A 17,372-nucleotide genomic window follows, 5' to 3' on the forward strand; every position below is an offset into this window, starting at 1 on the left:
CAAGTGAAAAGCATACCAAATCCAATAGAGTGACTGTAGACAGCAGCTGCAGAGTGCAAATCGTGACAGTACCCCCTCCTTAAAGGGCGGATTCCAGACGCCCAAATACTAGAAATGGTCAGAAAAGTCAGAGTCATAGTCCAGAATTGGGCATGTATTTGAGAAGTCTTCATGCAAGGACGGGAAGGGTATAGAAACCACACCACAGGGGAGTTGAAATCCAGGAGAATCTTTCTTCTTCTTCTTCCTCTTCACTTTCTTTTTATGGTTTTTAGAGGGTTGCTGGAAATGGAGTGAAGAAAACGATAATCTCAAAGTGGGAGTAGCTGGAGATAGAACATGTGGCATAGATGAAGCACTGGGAGTGAGAAGAGCAGGTGCTGGTGTAAATTCTTTGATCACGGCCTCAGTAAAAAGCTGTAAATCAGACAGAATGGGATCTTGGGTTTCAACTAAGGGCTCTGCCCATTCCAGAGCTTCCCCTGTAAAGTTGGCCAACATGTAAAACACTTGCTTTCGTTGAGTATCAAGGAGATTGGATACAGAGGGAAAATAGGATATACAGAATTTAATAAGAGCACGAAATTGCTGAATATCCCCATTGAAGGTAGGTGGTTGGAAGACTTGAACAGAAGGTGAATTCGAATTAGCATGAGACTCAGCCAGCTCGGGTTGAACATACATCCCTTGGGACTTGGGTAGGACCCCCTTGGCAGAAGACAATCCATACTGAGCAGATGACTTGGCAGGGCGCCCGGATTGGGCGGCAGACTTGGGAGCAGGCCCGGACTGGGCCGCAGACTTGGGAGCAGGCCCGGACTGGGCCGCAGACTTGGGAGCAGGCCCGGACTGGGCCGCAGACTTGGGAGCAGGCCCGGACTGGGCGGCAGGCCTGGCAGGTACAGCACTTTGAGAAGCCTGAGGGCAGACAGCACTTTGAGAAGCCTGAGGGCAGACAGCACTTTGAGAAGCCTGAGGGCAGACAGCACTTTGAGAAGCCTGAGGGCAGACAGCACTTTGAGAAGCCTGAGGGCAGACAGCACCAAGTGGCAACTCGGGCTGGACCGCATGGACTGGCAACTCGGGCTGGGCCGCATGGACTGGCAACTCGGGCTGGGCCGCATGGACTGGCAACTCGGGCTGGGCCGCATGGACTGGCAACTCGGGCTGGGCCGCATGGACTGGCAACTCGGGCTGGGCCGCATGGACTGGCAACTCGGGCTGGACCGCATGGACTGGCAACTCGGGCTGGACCGCATGGACTGGCAACTCGGGCTGGACCGCATGGACTGGCAACTCTTCTGGAGCAGACTGGAGGGACAGGACCCCCTCTGGAGAAGTCTTTAAGGGCAGCGCCCCCTCTGGAGAAGTCTTTAAGGGCAGCGCCCCCTCTGGAGAAGTCTTTAAGGGCAGCGCCCCCTCTGGAGCGGACTGGAAGGGCAGCGCCCCCTCTGGAGCGGACTGGAAGGGCAGCGCCCCCTCTGGAGCGGACTGGAAGGGCAGCGCCCCCTCTGGAGCGGACTGGAAGGGCAGCGCCCCCTCTGGAGCGGACTGGAAGGGCAGCGCCCCCTCTGGAGAGGACTGGAAGGGCAGCGCCCCCTCTGGAGAAGTCTTTAAGGGCAGCGCCCCCTCTGGAGCAGTCTTTAAAGGCAGCGCCCCCTCTGGAGCAGACTGTAAGGGCAGCGCCCCCTCTGGAGCAGACTGTAAGGGCAGCGCCCCCTCTGGAGCAGACTGTAAGGGCAGCGCCCCCTCTGGAGCAGACTGTAAGGGCAGCGCCCCCTCTGGAGCAGACTGTAAGGGCAGCGCCCCCTCTGGAGCAGACTGTAAGGGCAGCGCCCCCTCTGGAGCAGACTGTAAGGGCAGCGCCCCCTCTGGAGCAGACTGTAAGGGCAGCGCCCCCTCTGGAGAAGACTGTAAGGGCAGCGCCCCCTCTGGAGCAGACTGTAAGGGCAGCGCCCCCTCTGGAGCAGACTGTAAGGGCAGCGCCCCCTCTGGAGAAGTCTTTAAGGGCAGCGCCCCCTCTGGAGCAGACTTTAAGGGCAGCGCCCCCTCTGGAGCAGACTTTAAGGGCAGCGCCCCCTCTGGAGCAGACTTTAAGGGCAGCGCCCCCTCTGGAGCAGACTTTAAGGGCAGCGCCCCCTCTGGAGCAGACTTTAAGGGCAGCGCCCCCTCTGGAGCAGACTTTAAGGGCAGCGCCCCCTCTGGAGCAGACTTTAAGGGCAGCGCCCCCTCTGGGTTGAACTGGGGAACCTGGGTTCTCATGGGAGCAGATAACATGTCTGGAATGAAGACAGAAGCTTGTAATTTAGAGCTGGAGATAGAGGTTGAAGATGGTCGGAGTCTACGGAGCGGGCAATCCTGTAAAAAATGTACATCACTGGCACAGTAAAGACACAGTTTGTAGGTCATCCTGCGCCATCGCTCCTCTTCGGTCAGGTGAGGGCGTGGAGCACCTGAAAACCTGGAATTTGTTACAGGAATATTGGGAGGTACTGCTTGCAGAGAGTCAAAGGCAGACAAATTTGGTAATGAAATGTTAGCAGCATAGTTAGACTCCTTACAGCAGGATGTATTAGCGGTGGAAACTGGAAGTTGCTTAAGCACTTGGTTCAGCAAGGAAGATACTTGCGCTATTTGAGTGCGAAGTTGAAGAATGTCCACTTGGAGCAACTGGAGCAGGGAATTTTCTGAGGAAATAGCAGCCATAGTCTTAATGTTGAAAACGGAGTAGGTCACTTCCCTGGAAATCCTTTCCAAAAGAGATGACAGCCGTGCAGCAGCAGGCTTGGTTTTATGGCCAGATCATACTGTCAGGATTTCCCAGGTATGACCACGGAGAGGAGATAAGTGGTTATAAGGAGTTTATTAACAAACAGAGATGACAAGGTAACTCATGAGACAGTTCAAAGTGCGGATGAGAAACAGGTAACTGCAATAGTAGATTTCAACAGGCAGCGTAGAACTACAAGTACCAGGTATAATGGTTAAAGATGCAGGAGTCCAGGACACAGGTAACAGCAAATAGTAGATTTCAACAGGCAGCGTAGAACTACAAGTACCAGGTATAATGATTGAGGATGCAGGAGTCCAGGACACAGGTAACAGCAAATAGTAGATTTCAACAGGCAGCGTAGAACTACAAGTACCAGGTATAATAGTTAAAGATGCAAGAGTCCAGGACACAGGTAACAACAAATAGTAGATTTCAACAGGCAGCGTAGAACTACAAGTACCAGGTATAATGATTGAGGATGCAGGAGTCCAGGACACAGGTAACAGCAAATAGTAGATTTCAACAGGCAGCGTAGAACTACAAGTACCAGGTATAATGGTTAAAGATGCAAGAGTCCAGGACACAGGTAACAACAAATAGTAGATTTCAACAGGCAGCGTAGAACTACAAGTACCAGGTATAATGGTTGAAGATGCAGGAGTCCAGGACACAGGTAACAGCAAATAGTAGATTTCAACAGGCAGCGTAGAACAGGTATAATGGTTGAAGATGCAGGAGTCCAGGACACAGGTAACAGCAAATAGTGGATTTCAACGAAGAAATATGCAGGAGTCCAGATAGCAGATAGAAGCTGAGCACAGGGAATGCTCCTCGGAAAGACCTGATGATCTGGCCCAGACTGTTTGAAGCAGGCAGGTATAAATAGGCCTCATGCAGCTGAAACCACTCCCAGTGATCAAGGAGAATAATCAAGTAGCACAGTGGCCCCTTTGGTGGGCAGTGGTACTACAAGTGAAAAGCATACCAAATCCAATAGAGTGACTGTAGACAGCAGCTGCAGAGTGCAAATCGTGACACAGAGATGGCGTCCGTCCCGGCACCAGGAAGGAGTGCGGGACGGCGCCTGACAGTACCCCCTCCCCTTCTCCATCGGAGAGGTGCAGTATCAAGGATTGCTTCTTGGTAAACTTAGACAGGAGGCGAGGGGCATGAAGATTCTCCTCAAATACCCACGACCGTTCTTCGGGTCCAAAGCCCTTCCAATGAACCAGGTACTGGGAGCGTCCACGGAAGTTACGGATGTCCAGAATGTGACTCTTCTCATATTCGTCACCAGTGGCAGTTAATAGAGGCTGGGGTGAAGAGATCTTCCGGGAGAATTTGTTTAGGACCAATGGTTTAAGTAGGGAGACATGGAAGGAATTGTGGATTCTCAGAGAGGAGGGCAGGAGTAATTTGTAGGTTACTGGGTTGATAACTTGTGTGACTGGAAATGGTCCAATGAATCGAGGAGCAAGTTTCATTGAGGATACTCAGAGTCTAAGGTTCCGTGTGGAGAGCCAGACTTTGTCGCCAATGTGGAGGATGGGAACGACTCTACGATGGTGATCAGCAGTTTGTTTATACCATTGTGAAGCCTTTACTAGGTTCTCCTTTGTAGATGCCCAGACGAGAGCCATATCCCGAACCAGAGAGTGGGCGGCAGGAACAGAAGTTGCAGGAAGATGAGAAAAATCAGGAAGGATGGGATGGCCACCCGACACAATGAAGAAGGGAGAGGAACCAGTGGAATCATGTACATGATTGTTATGAGTAAATTCTGCCCAGGGGAGCAAGCTGCACCAGTCATCTTGGTTACCGGAGGAGAAACAGCAGAGAAACATCTCAAGATCCTGATTTACGCGCTCCATCTGGCCGTTGGTTTGGGGATGATACCCCGAGGAGAATTTTAAGTTGATTCCCAGGTCCTTACAGAACGCCCTCCAGAAGCGAGATATGAACTGCACCTCACGATCTGATATAATCTCTTGGGGACAACCATGGAGCCGGAATATCTCTTTTATGAAGGTCTGGGCCAATTTAGGGGCAGAGGGCAGACCCTTCAGAGGGACAAAGTGGGCCATTTTCGAAAATCTATCGCCGATCACCCAAATAGTATTGAATCCCTCGCTGGGTGGGAGATCGGTAATAAAGTCCATGGAAATGCTAGTCCAGGGGCGTTCCGGAACGGGTAGAGGTAGGAGCAACCCAGAGGGGTGACATCTAGGAATCTTGTTTTGAGCACAAATCTCGCAAGACTTAATGAACTCCTTGAGATCCGATCGGAGTGTAGGCCACCAATAGCTCCGAGACAGGAGAGAACAAGATTTCTTGAATCCAGCGTGACCCGCAAACTTTGTAGCATGGGCCCAACGAAGAGCTTTCAAACGGAGGTGGGGTTCCAAGTAAGAGCAGCCAACAGGAGGGGTCTTGGCTCTAGTTAGAGCAATGATACTAGTAGGCTCGAGAATATGTGGAGGTCTGGCTGCAGGTACCCCATTGGATTCCTTGAAGGACCGGGAAAGGGCATCCGCCCGAGAATTCAGAGTACCAGAGCGAAAGGTGAGTCTAAAATCAAATCGAGCGAAGAAAGAAGACCATCTTGCCTGACGAGGGTTGAGACAGCAAGCCTCTCGAAGGTAGGTTAGGTTCTTATGGTCCGTAAAGATGGTCATCGGATGCCTTGCTCCTTCGAGAAGATGACGCCATTCCTCTAGTGCTAGCTTAATGGCAAGTAGTTCTTTATCTCCGATTCCGTAATTGTGTTCAGCAGAGGAAAATTTCTTGGAGAAGAATCCACAAGGCCGAGAAATCCCAGAGGAAGATCTCTGGGAAAGAACAGCTCCTACCCCGACAGAGGATGCGTCCACCTCTAGAAAGAAAGGTTCCTCTTGATCTGGTTGGGTTAGGACGGGTGCAGACAAGAAGGCCTCTTTCAGGGAAGAAAATGCAGTAATGGCCTCCGGGGGCCGAACCCTCGGGTCAACTGCCTTTCAAGTAAGGGCAGTGATGGGGGCAATCAACGTGGAGAACTGGTTAATGAATTGTCTGTAATAATTAGAAAAACCAATGAAACGTTGAACAGCTTTCAGGTTCAAAGGCCGGGGGCCAGTTGGTAATAGAAGAGACCTTCTCCGGATCCATCCTTAACCCGGAACCAGAGACGATATATCCTAGAAAAGGAATCTGAGACACTTCAAAGATGCATTTTTCCAACTTACAGAACAGATTGTTTTGCCGTAGCCGAAGTAAAACCTCTTTGACATGAGAACGATGGTAAGAGATGTCGGCAGAAAAGATGAGTATGTCATCCAAGTAGACTACCACCGAAGAATAGAGGAGGTCCCTGAAGATCTCGTTGACAAATGATTGAAACACGGCGGGGGCATTGCATAATCCGAAGGGCATGACGAGATACTCATAGTGTCCATCACGAGTACAAAAAGCAGTCTTTCATTCGTCGCCCTCACGAATCCGGATTAAATTATAAGCCCCCCGTAAGTCAAGTTTGGAAAAGATCTTGGAGCCACTGATACGGTCAAAGAGTTCGCAGATAAGAGGAAGTGGATATCTGTTCTTAATAGTGATGGCATTAAGCTGTCGATAATCGATACAGGGACGTAAGGTACCATCCTTTTTTTTTACAAAGAAAAAGCCCGCTTCAGCGGGGGAGGTTGATCTCCTGTTGAACCCACGCTGCAAATTCTCTGTGATATACTAAGACATGGCCTTATCCTCGGGAAGGGACAGAGAATAAATTCTGCCCTTAGGAATGGGCTTCCCGGGTTGTAATTCAATAGGACAGTCCCACGGGCTAAGAGGAGGGAGGAGCTCAGAAGCTGCCTTGGAGAACACATCCAGAAACAAAATATAAGGAGCTGGAACTTCCAGATGAGTGGAGTGTGTCTGGCATGACATAGAAGAAAGACTTAGCTTCTTGGGTTTGACCCAACTTAAACATCTCTTGTGGCATTGGGGGCCCCAGGAGGTGACTTGTGCTGAACACCAATCAAACTGGGGTGCATGTAATCTAAGCCATGGGAGACCTAGAATTACTGAGTTTATGGATTGGGGTAAGACCAAAAACTCAATTATCTCGGAGTGCAGGACCCCCACCGTCAGTCGGACCGGAGATGTAACTTTGGAAATGGAGCCGTTCGTGACGCGGTTTTCATCCACGGCAGTCAGGAATAATGGCTGAGGTAAATCATGGATGGTAATTTGGAGTTGTGATGCCAGGGTGGCAGAAATGAAATTCCCGGCAGCGCCGGAGTCCACGAAGGCAGAGGTCAGAAGAGGGCCACTAGGAGAGTCCAACGTGATTGTCATGAGGAAATCTGGATTGGTGGAGTAGGGAGTGGAAAGTCTAACTCCTAGAACGGCCTCCCTGTCACCGACTAGGATTGCAGGTTTCCCGGCCGTTTAGGACAGGAAAGTAGGCGGTGGCCAGCCTCACCACAGTAGAGACAAAGATTCTGCCGAAGTCTTCTCTCTCTCTCCTCAGGGGATAACCTAGAGCGACCTATTTGCATGGGCTCGTCCTGAACCTCTGTTGCTGGGTTTTGGAATCGAGGGGCTAGGCGAGGGAAGAAGCGTCTAGTAGAGGATCTCTCCTGAGTGCGTTCCCGAAAGCGGAGACCTACCTTATTACATAGGGAAATAAGGGAGTCCAGGTCCGCTGGAAGTTCACGGGACACCAGCTCGTCCTTGATACAGTCCGAGAGACCCTGCCAGAAAGTCGCCCCAAGTGCCTCATCGTTCCATTTAAGCTCAGAAGCTAAGGTGTGGAACTGCACCGCATATTGGCCGCCAGTCAGAGAGCCTTGACGTAAGGAAAGGAGGCTGGAGGCTGCAGAAGATACGCGACCCGGCTCATGCAGTGATGAAGGAGGAGACATCCTGAAGAAGAGGGTCATCTCGCTTCCACAGTGGCGAGGCCCATGCCAGGGCTTGTCCAGAAACGAGCGACATGATGAAGGCCACTTTAGAACGTTCCGTGGAGAAAGCCCCTGCATTGCATTCGAAATGGATGGAAGACCGGTTAAGGAATCCCCTGCACTTCTTAGGGTCCCCATCGAACTTCTCAGGCGTGGGCAACCGCAGCGGGGAGGAAGCGTCTTCGGCCGAAGCGGAAACAGGGGGAACAGTGCCATACGAAGTGACAACAATAGCTTGAGGTCCAGCAAGTAAAATCTGCATTGAATCCAGGCGGGTGGCTATACCCTGGATACAATGGAGTAGTCTGGCTTGCTCGGCGTCCTGTTGTTCGACCTTTTGAGCCAAATGGAGTAGCAGGTCCCGAGCAGAGGGTTCGCCTTGGCCGTCTGAGGTCATGGCCAGAGTATGCTGTCACAAACAAAGTATCGGAAGGCCTTACCTGCTGGTATTAGCGCTGCTATGCCAGGAGGCACGGAGTCTAACCACGCCCCAGGTCTTCACCAGGGAACCCCGCAAGGAGCTTTGGACTTAGCCGCTGAGACGTGTCGGTCGCGGCCCTCCCAGGTAGCCACCAGCGAGGTAGATGAAGTGTAGTCATCAATCCGAGGTCAAAACCGAGTGGGCAAAGGAGGTACCAAGGGGATAAGCAGGAGAGGAGTCAGGAAGCCAGGGGTCAAGTCGAGAGGTCAATACAGGAACCAGGGGTAATCCGAGAGAGGTGGTCAGGCAGGCAAGGGTCAGAATCTGGAGAGACAATAGTAATATATATATAATATATGGAACACAAGGGAGCCTAGAGAGGGACTAGAGGACTAGATACTCTGGCACCCTAATTGTGCCAGAGTTAGGTTTAAATAGGCAGTGGAGGTCGGCGGTCAGCTGGTCTGACCGCCGACAGGAAGCGGCTCTGAGCATCTCCGTTGCTCTATATTTGACTTGCAGCATGTCAAATATAGAGCATGAGGTGGCAATAAAATAATTATTTTATCCAGGAGGAGGCCACTACAAAACCGCTGACTAGATTTTCTAATCTAATCAGCGGTGTGGGACATAAGTGCAGCGGCGGAGGAGCGCCTGCTGCTGGTTTTTAGTGACCGCCGCCGTCCTCTTCTAAGAAGAGGACAGCGGCGGTCACTACAAAAGAGCAGCAGGCGCTCCTCAGCCGCTGCACTTATGTCCCACACCGCTGACTAGATAAGAAAATCTAATCAGCTGCGCCCTGCAGGTCCCGGCGCCCTAGGCAACTGCCTAAGGTTGACTAATGGGAGCGCCGGGCCTGGATCCGGCTCCTCTTCAACGCTGGTACACAAGTCCACAGAAACCTGAAAAGTCCATCTGGAGGGTGAGAGCAACCAGAAGCTCATACGCAGCCCGCCGCTGTACTTCAGACCCCCAGAGTGGTGACTGCACCACTGTCTTACTAGGTAATATTACTGTCCATGAGGACCAAACAAAATCTTGACCTAACTTTAGCAGGGTCCTGAAGGGATCAGCTTTCTCAGAGCTGCCAACCCTCTTGAAAACCGCCTGTGATAGACACAAGAGTCAACCACTGTCCAGCAACCCTCCTTATCTCAAACACAGGATAAAGTGGCAACTGGAGTCACCAATTATTACACCTCTAGCTCATTCAAGGGTTTAGCAACCGCTTCTCAAATAAAAAATTTAATCTCTGTTATCTACTATGTGTTCCGCAATATCTTCACTTTGACACAAGAGGGCGCCGACTTTCTATTAATTCCTTAACAAGGCTTGTTCTTGATATCTTCCATAGTCAACATTTTAAGCAAGCAAAGATGGTTAAGGCAGTTCATTCAATAATCTTCCAATGGTTAAGGCAGTTCATTCAGTAATCCATCCTGACTGCCTCTACAATCTCTAGTAATAAAATTTTATGTCTGCATCAGAATTGGATGTACCCGCCAATTTTAAACATTCATTCATTCATTAGCATTATAGCATTTTATCATTAGTGGGTGCTCTTCAAATATTAGCTTAAACTAATTATACTGAAATAGTAGAATATTCAAATGTAGAAGGTACTCCAATATATTAGACTTTTATATTATCAATCTTTTGCCATAAGAAGAAGAAAGATCTAATATATACAATGTAATTTTAATAATAGCCAATAAATATTTATTAGATTTTAAATTCTGTGGATTGGAGACTTTTTATGTTTGAACATTCCAATCTTTTAGTATAATTTGCCTCTAAAAGCTGTCAAAGTTGCACACAGACCCTCACCACAATATAAAATCTGACAGTCATTAATGAACTAGATAAATTACATTCTAACTGCAACTATAACTGGTTCCTACACTGTGGAACTGTAACTACTACTTGGACTCTGGTTACCATCTGAAAAATTCCTTGATAAGATGGGACCTTTAAAAAGATAGCTAACAGGAGTGTGCAAACTTGTGCTCCCCCCCCCCCCCTTCCAACTTTTCTACATCATTTTTCCTGTAGTGTACCCTGCAATTGTTAAACAATGTCTTCTAAGAATAAGAAAACCCACTCCAAGCAACACATACACTAGATTTACCAGGAAGTCAGTGTCCCAAAAATCTCTGATCAATCTTGTCCTTTTTGTCCCACTTCTCCATTAGACATCAATATTGACCCCAACATAGAGACAGCCATCACTAACTTGGTCAACATCAAAGTTACATTCCAACAAGAATTAAAGACTGCAATTATTGAATTAAAAATTGAAATAGCCTCACTCGACTCTAAGGCTGGGTACACACTACAGTGTTTTCAGCTGAATATCGAGCCAATCAAACAATAAACGACCGTTCAGCACAATATCGCATTAGTGTTTACGATAAACGATTATCGTTCTGAAGCACATCGTATTGTTTCATTTGATTTTTAAACCAGACTAAAAATCTCGTTCATCGATAGAACGATAGAACGACGTTCTGTCATTGGTATTTTGATTTTGGTGATTCTGCTGATCACAATTTGATATCGACAGTCTATTTTTAGAAACAGCTTGCAAAGTTGTATGAATTGGTGACCATGAATAGAAAAAAGTCTATATGCAATGGCAAGAAGTCATTTGCTAGTGAAAAATAATTGCCTGCCCTATCAGTGTCACTGTCATCTGAGATGCACAACTCCTTCCCAATCGTGCCCATCTCCCCAACAAAATTACATTGTGATGGAGTGTGATTTATCATAGGCTAAGTGAAATCAATAATGCCATAGCTGCTATCTCTTCATCATATATAACCTTACAAACAAGCCTCATTTCAAGAAATAAAGGTAATAGTTTATGTTAAGGGCCAGTCACCACTGTAAACTGAAAATTTTTGGTTTGTACTTTTTTTAACCTAGTTAACATGGCAGTGTTCAAATGCATAGTATGTGCACAAAGTGTCACTTGGGAATAAAGCTCAGAACATTGTCCCTGATCCAACATATGGAAAGGTATCGTAGTCTCCTTTAGGAGAAACATGCACAAACTGATAAACTAGATGATGGCTCCAAAAATAAAAAGCAATCTGCTAATGAATCGAATTTCATAGTCAAACAGGCCAACTCATAGAGAAGTGAATTTCTGGTGATAGAAGCTTCAAATTCCGTTTTTACTTTTCACTCTGCACTGTATTTGTAAGTTTACATTTTCTGGAATATATTTCCTAGAATTAGAACTGTTAAAATGATGGTCAATTTGTTCTGCTCAATGGTGGGGTTTCAATTCTGGGTGGGATAAAAATGGTAGGTGGAATTTCATGGAGAACACCTATGGTCAATTTCTACCAGAGAAATATGTAGAATTCCCTGTCCAATGAGGTCAATATTCAGCTGAACCATCATGAAAATGCCCCGCATCTCTAGGTGAGGGTGATGACGTACATGTTGATTGTTCTAGGACTAAAGCTACACCTGATGACCATTGTGAATTGCACACTTAGGGCTAGATTTACTAAGCTGCGGGTTTGAAAAAGTGGGGATGTTGCCTATAGCAACCAATCAGAGTCTAGATGTCATTTGTAGAAGGTACTAAATAAATGAAAGCTAGAATCTGATTGGTTGCTATAGGCAACATCCCCACTTTTTCAAACCCGCAGGTTAGTAAATCTAGCAATTAATGTTTGTAGCAAATCAGCTGGAAACTATTTGATGCCAAAAATCATTGTTAGAAGTGCTCTCTCCACACACACACTTAGATACAATGGCAGCTTTTGATGCCTTTCAAGTTTGTTGAATCTGCACATTTCTTGAATTGATGACCTGTGTAGACACCTAAGAGCTGATGCACGTTTCAACGCAACATGGGTCCAAAAATGTGCACGTTAAAATAGCGCCACTATATTGAGCCATCTGTATTTCAAGATGGATCTAGCTCTGCATCTGTAGATTATGCGCCAGGTTTACAGAAGGCATTCTTACACCCACAAACACCCACACGCAGATATACAGAAGCAGCTTGTAAGTACAATAAAACATTGCAAACATTTGTTTTCATAGGGAAAAATGCATTTGTTATTAGGTTTAATATAATACTGCAGATACCTTCTTGCTTATGCATCAAGGTAACATACATTAAAACGCCCCATCCTTCCCCTGTCATGCCTCCGCAGATGCAAGTGTGGATGTGTGCAGCTCAACATAGGCCTACGTACCTGCGTGTGATGTTTTGGGGGGATGTGCATATGCCCCTAGTCACTATTATTTTTTTTAAACAAAGCTATATCCGCTCTATACGCTAACACAGAAAAACCAATAATTTTAACTTTAAACATCCTCCCTAGCTTTTACTCCCTGTGTTGTACTGCCTTCTGCTCAAACAGAGATTGTTGATGGCTGATAGGAAGCCTATCAACAGCGGCTATCAGTGACTTGCGTAAGAGACCACTCCTAATTGTCTGCCTAGCCATTTAGTATCTGGGCTTAACAGAGATAGAATCATTTTGTAGTACATGCTCTTCCGGAGTGTTTAGTTTGCTTCTCTTCCTGTTTTTGTTTTTGTTTTAATTTGTTTAACCTCATCGATTAGAAGTTTCTCTTTGGGACTATGGTTGACCAAGAGAGAAAGCAGGTGTTTATTAGGGGGGGGGGGGGGTTCACTTTATTAAATATACCCCATATTCTCAATGACTTTGCACTGTATGGCCCCGATCCCCTACGGCCAAGCAAGTTCACCGGGGGAGGAATTCATGCCAATGTATATAGTGAACATGACTTTAATGCACACAATATGCAAATAGTCAGGGGAATGAGTGATGTCATTGGCAGAACTTTTGCAGGTGTCTGTAAAAGGTGTCAGCAGTGTTGGGTATGGATGTTAAGCCACACATGTTTAAATTTAACCAAGATGTTGGTTTTATTATAGAACTTGCAGCAGATGGTATATGCAGGTACTCACAGTTGTAACAGCAGTCAGGCAGTATAACAGACTTATATATATATACATGGTCCAGCCCCTGAATGCCATATAAAAATGATTGCAGTTTTACATATAAAATTCCTCGGTACACATGTCAATTACGGTCTTTTTCCCTTCTGTACTAGTATTATTCCCTCGTCTCACTCTTTGCTGGGGAATGTTGCAAGACTCCGTGTGGTTTCCATGTTTGTCCTTGAGAACAAGCTGTGAACTTTCAGTAATGTGTGAATAATAATTCATGCTGCCATTATTAAACTCTAGACTCTGCATGCATCAGGTACACCCTTCAGAGGGAATGCTCACCCGCAGCAGTCACTGGGCAGCTGGTGCACTTTGTACGCCTTAGATAAATAGCAATAAATGCTGATATGCTAGCTAAAACGTGCACTATATTTAAGATTAAAGATTTTCTTAGCTATTAGATGAATACAGAAAACTGATATATCTGTACATAGCCTTGATTAGATACTTTTCCTCCCTAAGTACACTGCATTATAGTAAACAGTTACCATAATATAAGGCAAGGGTGTCCAACCTTTTAGCTTCCCTGGGCCACATTGGAAGACGACGAGTTGGTTTGGGCCGCACATAAGATACACTAACAATAGCGATAGCTGATCATCCAAAAAACAAATAGAAAACATAGTTAACATATATATATGAGAAAAAAAAGTTATATATATATATATATATATATATATATATATAACTTTTTTTTCAAATCCCCCTATACTTACCTTTCAATCGCCCTGTTCAAAAAATCCTCTCTAGTTATTATACTATAATCACTTTTTGTATTGTTTCGATGCAATATCAATAAAGTGCATTTAAGCCAGGCATTGTATATCAGGGTGCCCTGACCAGGCCTGCGGTACCTGACATATACATCACTGTGACCCCAAATTGTGACCTGTTTTGCTAATTACACCACTATGTTAGTTAAGGGATAACAACTTATAATGGGCCAAAGAGAATAATATATAATGCCCCATTAGTATTACAAGTAGAAGTATGTAGCAGGGAGATAAGGTCCATGATGCTCCAGGACCAGGTGACTTTTATTCACTGGTCAGCGTCCCTTGAAATAATAAAGAAAATCCCCCTTAACTTACCTTTTAATCGACTTGTTCTCCTGTCCTCTTCTCTTCTTTTTTCCAATTCTGTGCTGCTGATTGTTCTTCTCGCGGCGGGTGACTCCTCTGTGCTGCGCTCTGCAATGGATGTTGGGCGTGATGACATCACGCCCGACATTCACTGCGAGCACCGCGCGGCACAGAGGAGGAGACAAGGGAGGGAGCCGGAGCACCAGCTGACGTGACCGCAAGGTAAGTATTTTCTTTTCTTTTTTTTTGCAGGATTTTTTTTTTCAATTAACAGTGCTGCCCCTTTGCCACAACCAAAACTCCTTCTGGGCCACATTTATAAGCGTGCTGGGCCGCATGCGGCCCGCGGGCCGCGGGTTGGACAACCCTGATATAAGGCATCATGTTTTTGTCAAGTAGCAGGTCATTGGCTTTGAATAGAACTGTAATTTGTATTTATTATGGTCCATGGCATGGTAACTATATGTTCTCTAAATGTGTAATTATATATCTATCATACTTATGCACTGTCATAAATGTGTTGTCCACTCTAGGACAACCATTCTTCAGTATGTTATGCCTCCCACCCCATAGGTGCAGGGCCGGATCTACCTAGGCAACCTAGGCAACTGCCGGCGGTAAGCGGGGTAGGCCCCTCCGCCTGCCACCCCCCTCTGTCCGCCGGCATAATAGAACAAATTGCGAACGGAAACAAAAAAAAAACAGTCACGTGATCGCGGCTCCCGGCAGTCTCTCCTCCTCTCTGCCCCCACTAAAACATTCAGTAGTAGCAGAGAAGAGTTGAGACTGTTGGGAGCCGCCACATGATCACGTTTAATCTATTTCCGGCCACAGTGAGTACTAACCGAGGAGCAAAGAGAGGCAGCGTGCCGGAGAAGAAAGAAGACAGGAAGACAAGAAGACCAGAAAAGAGGAATACAAAAGAGAAAAAAGCAATAGAACGGTAAGTCAAACAACGGAGGCACAGAGGTGATGATGAAGGGGCACAGAGGTGATGATGAAGGGGCACAGAGGTGATGGTGAAGGGGCACAGAGGTGATAATGAAGGGGCACAGAGGTGATGATAAAGGGGCACAGAGGTGATGATAAAGGGGCACAGAGGTGATGATGAAGGGGCACAGAGGTGATGGTGAAGGGGCACAGAGGTGACCATGGCCTTATCTGTGAGGCGTTTGTATGTTCTCCCCATATTTGAGTTGGTTTCCTCCCACACTCCAAAAAAAAACATACCGGTAGGTTAATTGGCTGCTAACAAAAATTGACCTTAGTCTGTGTGTGTGTGTGTGTCTGTCTGTGTTTGTATGTGTGTGTGTGTGTGTGTGTGTGTGTGTTTATGTTTGGGAATTTAGACTGCAAGCCCCAATGGGGCAGGGACTGATGTGAGTGAGTTCTCTGTACAGCGCTGCGGAATTAGTGGTGCTATATAAATAAATGATGATTATGATGATTATGATGATGTGAAGGGGCACAGAGGTGATGTGAAGGGGCACATGTGATATTGTGAAGGGGCAAAGTGGCAATGAAGGGCCATAGTGTGATGATAGAACAGTGTGATGTGACAGTGAAGCGCATTAACAGTGAAGCGCAACTTGCTCTTGTGACCTCCTTCATCTGGAGATCAGAATATGCTACCACAATTTGTTGACATTATGGGAGTGCACATATAAGTGTGGCAAACCGCCTGGTGATGTTGGCTATTCATAGGAGGCTGCATCTCACTATATGCTTCTTGGAAAGCATAAAATGTCTGACTCCATACAGCCTGGTGGAAATATATGTACTGCTGATGATGATCATCAGCATGTATCTTTACTATAGTACTATAGTAAAATAAAGTTAAATTAATAACTAAATACATATAAAAAGTGCCCCTACCCATAAAACAGCAACCAGTAACACTCTAGAAGTGTTACTATGTCATAATTGGCCCCAGCCTCAGCACAGGACTGAATTGCCTAGGGGCATAAGGCACACAAAAAACGGTCCCCTTCTCCACCCAGGGAATGCTCAATATCACTGAGACTTTAGCTGAGCCTCCTACGCGGTGGGGGTTCGGATATTGTATAAAAGACATATTTCACTTAAGTGTGTGGAACTACAAACACCAGCAAGTCATGTAGAAAATGTAGGGCCTGATTCATTAAGGATCTTAAATGAAGAAGTATCTTATTCAGTCTCCTGGACAAAACCATGTTACAATGTAAGGGGTGCAAACTAGTTTTCTGTTTTGCACATAAGTTAAATACTGACTGTTTTTTCATGTAGCACATAAATAATTGATAGCTTATTTGTACACTGAAATTTAAAGTTGATATTTGTGTGCTACATGAAAAAACAGTCAGTATTTAACTTATGTGCAAAACAGAAAACTAGTTTGCACCCCTTACATTGTAACATGGTTTTGTCCAGGAGACTGAAATAAGATACCTCTTTATTTAAGATCCTTAATAAATCAGGCCCGTAGTTCCTATTTTATGACATGTATTACTCAAAATACACACTTTAGCCACAATTTTGCAGCCAACTTTAAATCAGACTCACACTTTCTAAAAATAAACAGGACACTTTTGTTGAAGCAGAGGACCCTCTCACACTCTCATACTCCCTCCAGCACTCTAAAGGGCACATCTGCAGTCTGGAACTACAAAGAGGCAAATCTTCAAGCATCTCCTCAAGAAATCATTCTTGTGCACCCTTAAGACCAAATGTAAAGCTTCTGCTGCCTGCTGCTCATAACACCATTGCAGCCCATTATTACTCGCTGCTGATCTGCATACCAGCTCCCTTATTCTAAAAGCCTGAAGAAGGACAGAGACAAAAAGGGCTAGATTTACTAAGCTGCGGGTTTGAAAAAGTGGGGATGTTGCCTATAGCAACCAATCAGATTCTAGCTTTCATTTATTTAGTACCTTCTACAAAATGACAGCTAGAATCTGATTGGTTGCCATAGGCAACATCCCCACTTTCTCAAACCCGCAGCTTAGTAAATCTAGCCCAAAGTCTACTGGAACAACTTAATTTCGGGCTTTGAGGAGCATATTTGTCCTGATACTACTGTCATCACCTCAGGGTTTTTAAAAGTCACTGGTCTCACATTGCCCTTTATGTAGCTCTTCACAGCCTGGCCCCTTCTAAAATCTTATTACAGGTCTATAGT

The sequence above is a fragment of the Mixophyes fleayi genome, chromosome 2, assembly GCF_038048845.1.
Source record: "Mixophyes fleayi isolate aMixFle1 chromosome 2, aMixFle1.hap1, whole genome shotgun sequence".
NCBI classification, from domain to species: domain Eukaryota; kingdom Metazoa; phylum Chordata; class Amphibia; order Anura; family Limnodynastidae; genus Mixophyes; species Mixophyes fleayi.